At 35.5% G+C, this 9,929-nt stretch overlaps 1 long non-coding RNA gene across 1 annotated transcript; it reads left to right on the forward strand.

Annotated features, from left to right (window-relative positions):
* Positions 1–4,333: 4,333 nt before the first annotated feature.
* Positions 4,334–5,242, forward strand: LOC18042154. Its single transcript, XR_002905669.1, has 2 exons — positions 4,334–4,432; positions 4,513–5,242. It is a non-coding gene; the product is annotated as an uncharacterized LOC18042154 (long non-coding RNA).
* The last annotated feature ends 4,687 nt before the right edge of the window (positions 5,243–9,929 follow it).

Consider the following 9,929-nt stretch of genomic DNA (forward strand, 5'->3'; position numbering starts at 1 on the left):
ATTTTAGCAGCACGAAAAGCAATTGCAGCATTTACCATTTGATCTAATATCAGAATGGCTCATGCGATCGTTTCCTCTCTCCTGGACCAGCTGAATTCCATTGCTCAAGATCAGGTGAAAGAAAAGTGGAGGCTTGTGACGGGTGTCGAACAAGAAGTGGGAAAGCTTACCACCAATCTTCAAGCCATTCAATCTGTGCTGGAAGATGCAGAGCAGAGGCAAATGAAGCAGGACAAAGCTGTTACTTTTTGGCTGGATCAGCTCAGAGACACATCCTACGACATGGAAGATGTGTTGGAAGAGTGGTTCACTGAAACACGGAAATTGCAGCTTGATGAGGGACGCGATGATGATGATGATGATAACGACGGTGCTTTTGTTACTTTTTTGACGAAGGTATGTTCCTTCTTTCCTGCTGCCTCAAACTGCTTCGGTGGTTTCAAACAACTCAGTCTTCGTCATCATATTGCTGTCAAGATTAGAGAAATCAGTGAAAAGCTAGATGATATTGCCACTCGAAAAGATAGGTTTAATTTTGTTGAGAATGTGAGTAACAATGTTAGGAATCCAGAGCGAGTGCGAACCATCTCCTTGATTGATGAGGGAGAGGTTTGCGGTAGAGTTGATGAGAAAAGTGAGCTCTTAAGCAAGTTGTTGGGTGAAAGTAGTGAACAACAAGAAGGCCTTCATATCATCTCACTAGTTGGGTTAGGGGGTATAGGTAAAACCACTCTTGCACAACTAGCCTATAATAATGATGAGGTGAAAAGAAATTTTGACAAAGTTATATGGGTATGTGTATCAGACACTTTTGAGGAGATTAGGGTCGCCAAAGCAATCATTGAAGGTTTAGGTGTGTCAGCTTCTGGTTTAAGCGAATTCGAATCTCTTATGAAACAGATTCAGGAATATATTACAGGGAAGAAATTTTTTCTTGTTTTAGATGATGTGTGGGATGGAGATTACAAAAAATGGGACCTATTCTTTTCTTGTCTAAAGAATGGCCACCATGAAAGTAAAATTCTAATTACCACACGTGATAGGTCAGTTGCACTACAGTTGGGATCAATAGATATTATCCCTGTCAAGGAGTTGGGTGAAGGGGAATGTTGGTTACTGTTTAAGCATATAGCATTTCTACGTAGGTCCTTTGAGGATTGTGAAAAATTAGAACCAATCGGGAGAAAAATAGCATGTAAGTGCAAAGGCCTGCCTCTTGCTGCAAAGGTAATAGGGAATCTCTTGCGCTCTAAAAGTACAGAAAAAGAGTGGCAAAGAATTTTAGATAGTGAAATGTGGAAAGTAGAAGAGATTGGGCAAGGTCTTTTAGCTCCTTTGTTGTTGAGTTATAACGATTTGCCCTCCAATTCTATGGTAAAACGGTGTTTCTCATATTGTGCTGTCTTTCCAAAAGACTACGAGATGGATAAAGAGGAGTTGATTGATCTGTGGATGGCTCAAGGTTACCTTAATGCAGAAGAAGACGAAGAAATGGAGATGATTGGAGAAGAGTATTTCAACATCTTAGCAACACGCTCTTTCTTTCAAGAGTTTAAAATATATGATGACGATGATGATTTTACGAGTTGTAAGATGCATGACATAGTACATGATTTTGCCCAATTTGTAAGTAGCAAAGAATGTTTGTGGCTAGAAATTAATGGTACCAAGGAATCAGTCATAAACTTTTTTGGTGACAAAGTCCGTCACTTAGGGTTAAATTTTGGAGGAGGAGCTTCATTTCCTATGACCATTTATGGACTTAATAGATTGCGTACCCTCCTAATTTATGACCAAAGTTTTGTCAATTTATCTCTTAACAGTAGCATCCTTCGGGAGTTATTTAGTAAATTGGCATGTTTAAGGGCATTAGTTATAAGGCAATCGACCAAGCTTTTGTATGAAGACACAAATTGGATTACGGAAATTCCAGATAATGTTGGAAAATTGATACATTTAAAATATCTTAAGTTGTCTAAATTGTATATAGCGAGACTACCTGAGACTTTGTGTGAATTATATAATTTACAAAAACTAGATATTAGGCGGTGCAAATATCTTAGAGAATTGCCTGCGGGGATTGGGAAGTTAAAGAACATGAGGAGTTTACTGAATGATCAAACTGAAAAGCTGAAGTACCTGCCAATAGGGATTTCCAGATTGACCAGCCTTCGAACATTAGAAAAGTTTGTTGTGGGTGGAGGTGTTGATGGTGGCAGCACGTGTAGGCTTGAATCTCTGAAAAATCTTCAACTCCTTCGAGAATGTGGAATAGAAGGGCTGAGTAATGTATCGCATGTAGATGAGGCTGAGAGGTTACAACTTTACAATAAGAAAAACCTCCTTCGTTTGCGTCTTGAGTTTGGTGTAGTCGTAGATGGGGAAGGCGAAGAAAGGAGGAGGAAGAACGAGAAAGATAAACAACTTCTTGAAGCCTTACAACCGCCTTTGAATGTAGAGGAATTATGGATTGAATCCTATGGAGGCGTCATTTTTCCCAAATGGTTGACTTCACTAACCAATCTAAGGAATTTATATCTTTCCTTGTGTTTTAACTGTGAGCATTTGCCTCCTTTGGGAAAATTGCCTCTGGAAAAACTCATCCTATGCAATTTGATTGGTGTAAAAAGAGTGGGTAATGAGTTTTTAGGAATAGAAGAAAGCAGTTATTGGGACGACCCATCTTCATCTTCATCGTCATCATCAGTTATTGCCTTCCCCAAATTGAAATCTCTCAAAATTTGGTTCTTGGATGAATTGGAAGAGTGGAATTACAGGATTACGAGGAAGGAAAACATCTCCATCATGCCACGTCTTTCTTCCTTGAAAATTAAGCATTGCCCCAAATTAAAGGTGCTGCCGGATTACCTTCTTCAAACGACGACGCTGCAGCACTTGAGTATTCAGGGATGTCCTCTTCTGGAAAACCGTTATCGAGAGGGGAAAGGAGAAGACTGGCATAAGATATCTCACATTCCCCACATCAAGTGGCGGTAAATTCTCGAATGGTTGCAATTACTATCACCCACCGGTAATTGCTCTCCTCTATTTTACTTTGTTGTTACTTCAAACAACGACACTGCAAACATTGACAATTTTATAGAACGCATTAGTACATGTCAATAACAAGACCAATTAGATTATGGCATTGCTTTATTTTATTTATTTATTTTTTTGATTCTTTTGAAATAAGATCAATTAATTAGATCATGCTAGAAGTTAATTTTTTTTTTTCAAATGAAAAAGGAGCAGTCATACAAAGTTTGAATATAAAATTTATAATCTAAAACTAATGATGTGACAATTAACATGTTATTAACCTAGCTAATAGAGTTGGAAGTCCCAAATACATCATATTCTGCTCCAGAAATCAATTCCACCTAGAATACTTCTTTCTATTGAAATTAATGATGATTTGTTTGTTTGCATCATGAAAGTCAAAAATAATTTTATGAGTAATTTGATTCTTTACGGTACAAAAAATAAATTTGGAAAGTACTAATTTCTCTCATACTTTTTGGGCTAAAAAATAAATGTAAGTCTAACATATTTATTATATAATGGTTCTATATAGAATCAATCATGGTATAAATATGTAAAACTTCCTAGTTATCAATTTTGTCTTGCATAATGATAATCGTTTTTTTTTATATATAATTTATGTAACATTAATTCTTTAAAGTAATTGTGGAATTGTTTTTACTACATTAGCCCTCTTTGTTTTATTTCATACGAGTTTAATTATGTTCACCAGGGATTCGAGGAAATGTCAGAACTACACTAGCAATTCACAGGTCCAATCTAATTTGGTTTTAATGATGCATGCAGGAGAGCAAGATTATGAAAATGAAAAGTTTAGCCAAAGGATTGCTAAACTGTTCTGCTGGTAATTCACTTGCTTTATTTTATAGAATTTCATTTCCATCTTCTTCTATTGATATCTTGTTGTGAATAAACAAGCACAGAGAAGTAAATGATTGAACCACGGAGAAGTAAAGATATATCCAAATTCGATTATTATGATGATTAAAGCAAGCTCAAGCTCAAGCACTGCATTTTTTTATTTTATTTAGTTTATAGAATTTTCATTTCCACCTGCATTGCATTTTTACTTCATTTTTAGGTTGACGTTGAAGACTCTTATGGAGAACATTGGGGTAACCAAGGATTATCACTGTGGTTATTGTGCAACGTTTGGTTGCTGGACTTTGAAGAAGGAAGTGATGGCCGGGTCTGCTCTGTTTCAATTGAGGATGGATAGCTGCCTGAAAGATATGATGATTATTATTGCATGATATTAAGGTGCTAAGATCATCATTTCTATCTTGTTTCATTCTTGGAATCATTTATCCTATATAAACATATTGAATTGTGCTAATATTATCATATGCGTCAATGGAGGCAGGAATTTGGTGTTGACACTATTATGCAGGTAACCACACTTCATAGTTTGCACAAATTTGCGTTGTCAGAATATCCTTTAATATTCATTGTGTTTCTGTGTGTTATCAGGTTATCATCTCCAAGGGTTTGAAAGAGCCTTTGCAGTAAAGTCAGTTTTCACCAGCTCGTGCAATTGCAAATTCATTCAGAGTACTTCAATATTGGGTTTTCAAGTTTTGTATGTTTAGTCGATTAAAATGTTTAGTCACTCATTCTTAATCATTTCTGATTTTCAAGTTCTTTAGGGCCATAAACAGTTTTTCAAACTCATTCTTATTTTTTAGGTTGATTTCCTACTCGTGGAGAACGTTGGGAAGTCCAAGGATTAGGCTGGCGATGGAACTACTACCTCTGTTGTTATTGTACAAGGTTTGATCGCTGGACCTTGAACAAGAAAGCCTTACACGCATTCTGTAATTGAAGCGTTCTCTAAAGCAAAAGAGCAGTAGAAGGAATAGTGTTGGCCGGATCTGTTCTATCTTAATTGAAGATCTCTGTGATGTTGAGGAGCTAATGATTGTTAAGGCATATTTTCATGAACTTCCTTTCTTAACAAATGTTTCAATGCTGGCTGTAGTAACAATTTCATATCTTGCATCTCTCGGGTGCATCATGTTCTCGGGTTTGAAAAAGCATTTGTGGTAATGCTTCAAAGCTTGTACAATGGCTGTGAAAAGGCACATTCAATTAGGTACGTTTTGGTGCGGTCTCTCAATGCTAATATTATATTTTGTATAGCAATTAAAATTTAGCTATACAATCTTAATATGCAATAAATCATTGTATACAAAGTTTTCCATTAATTATGTGGTGACAGAAATTTTAATTATCATATATCAATTTAAATTTTTTTGTAACTCTCTCTTACTTTGCTTGTACAGAGTACCTGTTTTGGCTGATATGTCTAATTCGTAGAAATTCATTTCCATCGGTTTCCATTGGCTTTAGCACAAACCGAAACAGATCTCTGGGGAAAAGTTTTACTTCTTGTGATATTATGCCTCTGTTTCTTCATTCATCATATTTTTCGAATTCATGCTCTCATTCAGAGGGTAAAGCCTTTTCCAGGCTTCTTTGTAGCCAAACTTTGACGCCTTTGATGCATGACTGTCATTTAGATTTTCCAAATAACTGTTAGATTGGAGAAGAATAAGAAGATACTGTTAAAAGGGTATTTAATTAATGTAGTCAATTACCCTCTGAATTTCTTGGAGTTAATGTAGTCAATTACCCAATCTTGCTTCAAACTCTGACATACCTAATAAATAGTAGGAGGGGGTGGTATTCGCCTGGTGTTAATTTCCTGGCAAGTATAGTTCACAGATAGAGGGGTTCTTTTCTTGATGTCTAAATACCGTATGTGATACAACATCGTGTATTCCAATTTTTCTCCAGTTAAATTTTAATACGTTAGTAAAGTTAATTTTGTTTTAGCGATGAATTGTTTTCTTAATAATAATAATTGCCATGTTCCTCTGAAGTCTTATTAATGCCACGTCATCGATCCGTCTATGCGAACAGTGTCGTGAACAGTACCATACATGTGAATAGTACCGTACATGTGAATAGTGCCATTTTTCCGTTTATGCTCCTCCTAAGGTTTTCGACCGTCTTGAGTTCAAAAGTGATGTCCGTTTTGCCGTCTGATCTCTCGTTTATTGTGAAATGACCATGATACCCCTAAAATACATAAAATACTTAATTAAAAATCAAACACACATAATTAAATTGCAAGAAGCTTAAATACATAAAAGTAAGGGTTGTTAGTAAAACTTGAAATGTAAAATGATGATTTTCTCCTTTATAAATATACATTTTCTAACACTCAACACCGGCTTCTTAATTATTTGTTAAATCAGGTTTTTCTTATCAAGTACATCATCTTATTCACCATTTTGGCTATATCAGAATTTGCTATTACCATGATGTCAAAGCAAGCTCAAGCACTAGATCCCTAATAATAATGCATTGCATTTTCATTTTATTTTTAGGTTGGTTTGAAGACCCTATGGAGAACATTGGGGTAATCAAGGATTAGGCTGGTGATCGAACTACTTCCACTGTGGTGTTGTGTGCAACGTTCAGTTGCTGGACTTTGAAGAAGAAAGTGATGGCCAGGTCTGCTCTGTTTCAATTGAGGATGGATAGCTGCCTGGAAGGCATGATGATTTTTGTTGCATGATATTAAGGTACTAAGATCATCATTTCTATCTTGTTTTTTTCTTTGATTGGTTTATCCTCTATAAGCAAATTCAATTATGGTAATATTACCATTTTTTCACCCAATTTTCACCGTTGGTTGTAATAACAATTTCACGTACTCAAAAGCTACAGAGCAAAGCACATGTGGGCTGATCATATGCTTCCATGGAGGAAGGAATTCGGTATTAACACTATTATGCAGGTAACCACAGTTGTTAATTTGCACAAATTTTGCATTGTCAGAATGCCCTTTAATATTCACAGTGTTTCTTTTTGTTATTCAGGTTACCATGGCATGTAGAGTATCATCTTTGAGGGTTTGTGAGAGCCTTTGCAGTAAAGTTACCGGCTCGAACAATTGCACATTCATCGAGAACAATTTTAGATTTGCAAGGTTGCGATTAGCAGGCTTAGTCACTCATTCCTAATCTTTTTTGATTTTCAAGTTATTTAGGTCCATTAACCGTTTTCGCACATGTTTCAATGCTAGTTGTAATAACAATTTCTTATCCTGCATCTCTAAGGTGCATCACGTTTGAAACAGCTTTTGCGGCAAAGTTTCAATGCTTGTACAATGGCCGTGAAGAGGTACATTCAATTCGGTACATGTTGGTGCAGTCTTCTAATGCTAATATCATGTTGTGTATATTTAATTTGCAATTAAAACATAGGTATACATTCTTAATCTCCAATAAATCATTGTGTACAAAGTTTTCTATTAATTATATGGTGACTAAAAGTTTAATTATCTTAAAATTTTTTGTAACTCTCTTTTACTTTGCTTGTACAGAGTACCTGTTTTGGCTGACATGTCTAATTCGTAGAAATTCATTTCCATCAGTTTCCATTGGTGCTAGCACATACAGAAACAGAGCTCTACTTCTTATGGTATTATGCCTTTGTTTCTTCATTCACCATATTTGTTCGTGTAAAAAACACAGATTAGAATGAATAATTTCTATATTTTATTGATGATAATTACTCCTCTTTAAATAGATTACAGGGGCATAAATCAAATCCCACAAAATCAGAGCTATGACATCTAGAAATCTAATTCTAAGGAAACAAATCAATAAACCTATTTAAGGAAACAAATCTTGCCAAATAACATAGATCCTAATATATACAATTCTAATTATGTATAATTTTGATTTCATCCACACTCCCCCTCAAGCTTGGCTATAGATGTTGATGAGACCAAGCCTGCCTTCAAGAAACTCATGAGTATGTTCTCAGAGTCCTTTGGTGAGGATATCAGCCAGTTGGTGAGATGTAGGCACATATTCAAGCTTGATAATGTTTCCATCAAGCTTTTCTTTAATAAAATGTCGATCAACCTCCACATGTTTAGTCTTATCATGATGAACAGGATTGTGAGATATACTAATTGCTGACTTATTATCACAATAGAGCAGCATAGGTTCTTCAAATCCAATCTTTAATTCCTTCAACACCCTTCTTATCCAGATAAACTCACACACTCCATGTGCCATTGCTCTAAACTCAGCTTCCGCACTACTTCTAGCAACCACTGACTGTTTTTTGCTACGCCAAGTCACCAGATTTCCCCATAGCAACGTGCAATAACCAGATGTTGATTTATGATCATTAATTGATCTAGCCCAATCAGCATCTGTGAATGCTTTCACCTTTCGATCATTGGTCTTTGCAAAAATAAGCCTTTTTCGGGTGTTCGCTTCAAGTATCTCAGGATTCTATCTACTGCATTCAAATGACCTTGACATGGTGCATGCATATGTTGACTTACTAAACTCACTGCAAAGGCAATATCCGGTCTTGTATGTGAGAGATAGATGAGCTTTCCAACTACAGGTGATAAGATGTTGCTTGAATTCAGCATCTTGTATTGCGATGATTTTGCCCACATGAGGTTCTGTGATTCTTGACATCAGGATAACTCAGGTCAATTTTTTGTATCAGCATATATCATCTTGTTTACTGTTTTGCCTTCAAAGAATAAACTTTAGTGAAGTTGTTTTTGTTTGTGTAAGTTATCAGGTTAAGGATACTAAGCAGCTTATTAAGGCAAATGTCATAATGAAGATTGTTCACCACACCTGGCATTTATGATGGCAAGGAAGATTAATTGTTCACAAGCCAATTTGATGAGTGTTAGATTTTTGGCTTTATATATTATTAGAGCTCTCCCTTCTGAGAGATATCTCATTAAATTGAGTAGAGCTCTCCCAATAATCGCAAGCTTTCATTTGTTTGTAAAATCATCTTCTTATATTGATTGTGTTTCCTTGTGTTATCAAGTAGAGTATCATCTTCAAGGGTTTAAAAAAGTCTTTGCAGTAAAGTTTCAACCAGTTGCTGTGAAGAGGCATATTCATTTGAGTAATTCAGTTTCAGATTTTCAGGGCATGTATGTTTAATTAGTTTTGATTATGCTCTAAATCTAACAAAAGTATATTTCTACTTCTTGTGGTTATTTTACTTTTGTATTTTCTGTCATCATTTTGATTAATTCATTCGAATTCAGACTCTCATTATTTAAAACCATTTTCAGGTGGCTTGCACGCTAATTAAGAAATTGGAAAGTTATCATTGCTTGAATGAAAGCACCATCTTCTTTTGTCAAGGCTTTCCCCACACGATGAGATTATGTGCTTGTTATCGGCCGCTTAATTATTTATTAAATCAGGTTTTTGTTATCAAGTACATCATCTTATTCACCATTTTGGCTATATATAAAGATTAAAATTTCTAACAGTTGTTTCAGATTCTTGTGCACTCAGGTTAATAGTGCAAATGTCAGAATGAAGATTGTTCAGTGCAACCGGTATAGCAAGGATGATAGTGGTGAGGAAGATTGTAACACCCCAGTTCGAAATCCAAGGGCAAATATGTCCACAACTCACATATGATTTAAATAACTCTTTACAAACAATAAAATTCGAGCCTCAAATACAAAAGCCAGCAGAATAACTTAAAAATTTAGCCAAACCATCTACTATCTTCAACTTGTCACTCATCACGAAATAATCCTGACTTCTGGAAACTGAATCACAATAAACTATAATGAGTACAAAACTCAGTAAGAAACTAGTTTTTCTTATAGAAAATACATACATACTTATACATAATGCAATGGATGATATGCCATGATCTTTTGGAAATATTGTAAAATAAATTCATAAAAATCTCTTTCTGTCGCCTTCAAACTTTCTCATTTTCTTTCGATGAAATACGTATCCTGCAATGTCGCACTTTGTGCTGTGCGTGGCACTTTGCGGCACTCTGGCCCTCAAGAGGTGGCC

Source organism: Citrus clementina, unplaced genomic scaffold (genome assembly GCF_000493195.1).
Source record: "Citrus clementina cultivar Clemenules unplaced genomic scaffold, Citrus_clementina_v1.0 scaffold_5, whole genome shotgun sequence".
Taxonomy (NCBI): domain Eukaryota; kingdom Viridiplantae; phylum Streptophyta; class Magnoliopsida; order Sapindales; family Rutaceae; genus Citrus; species Citrus x clementina.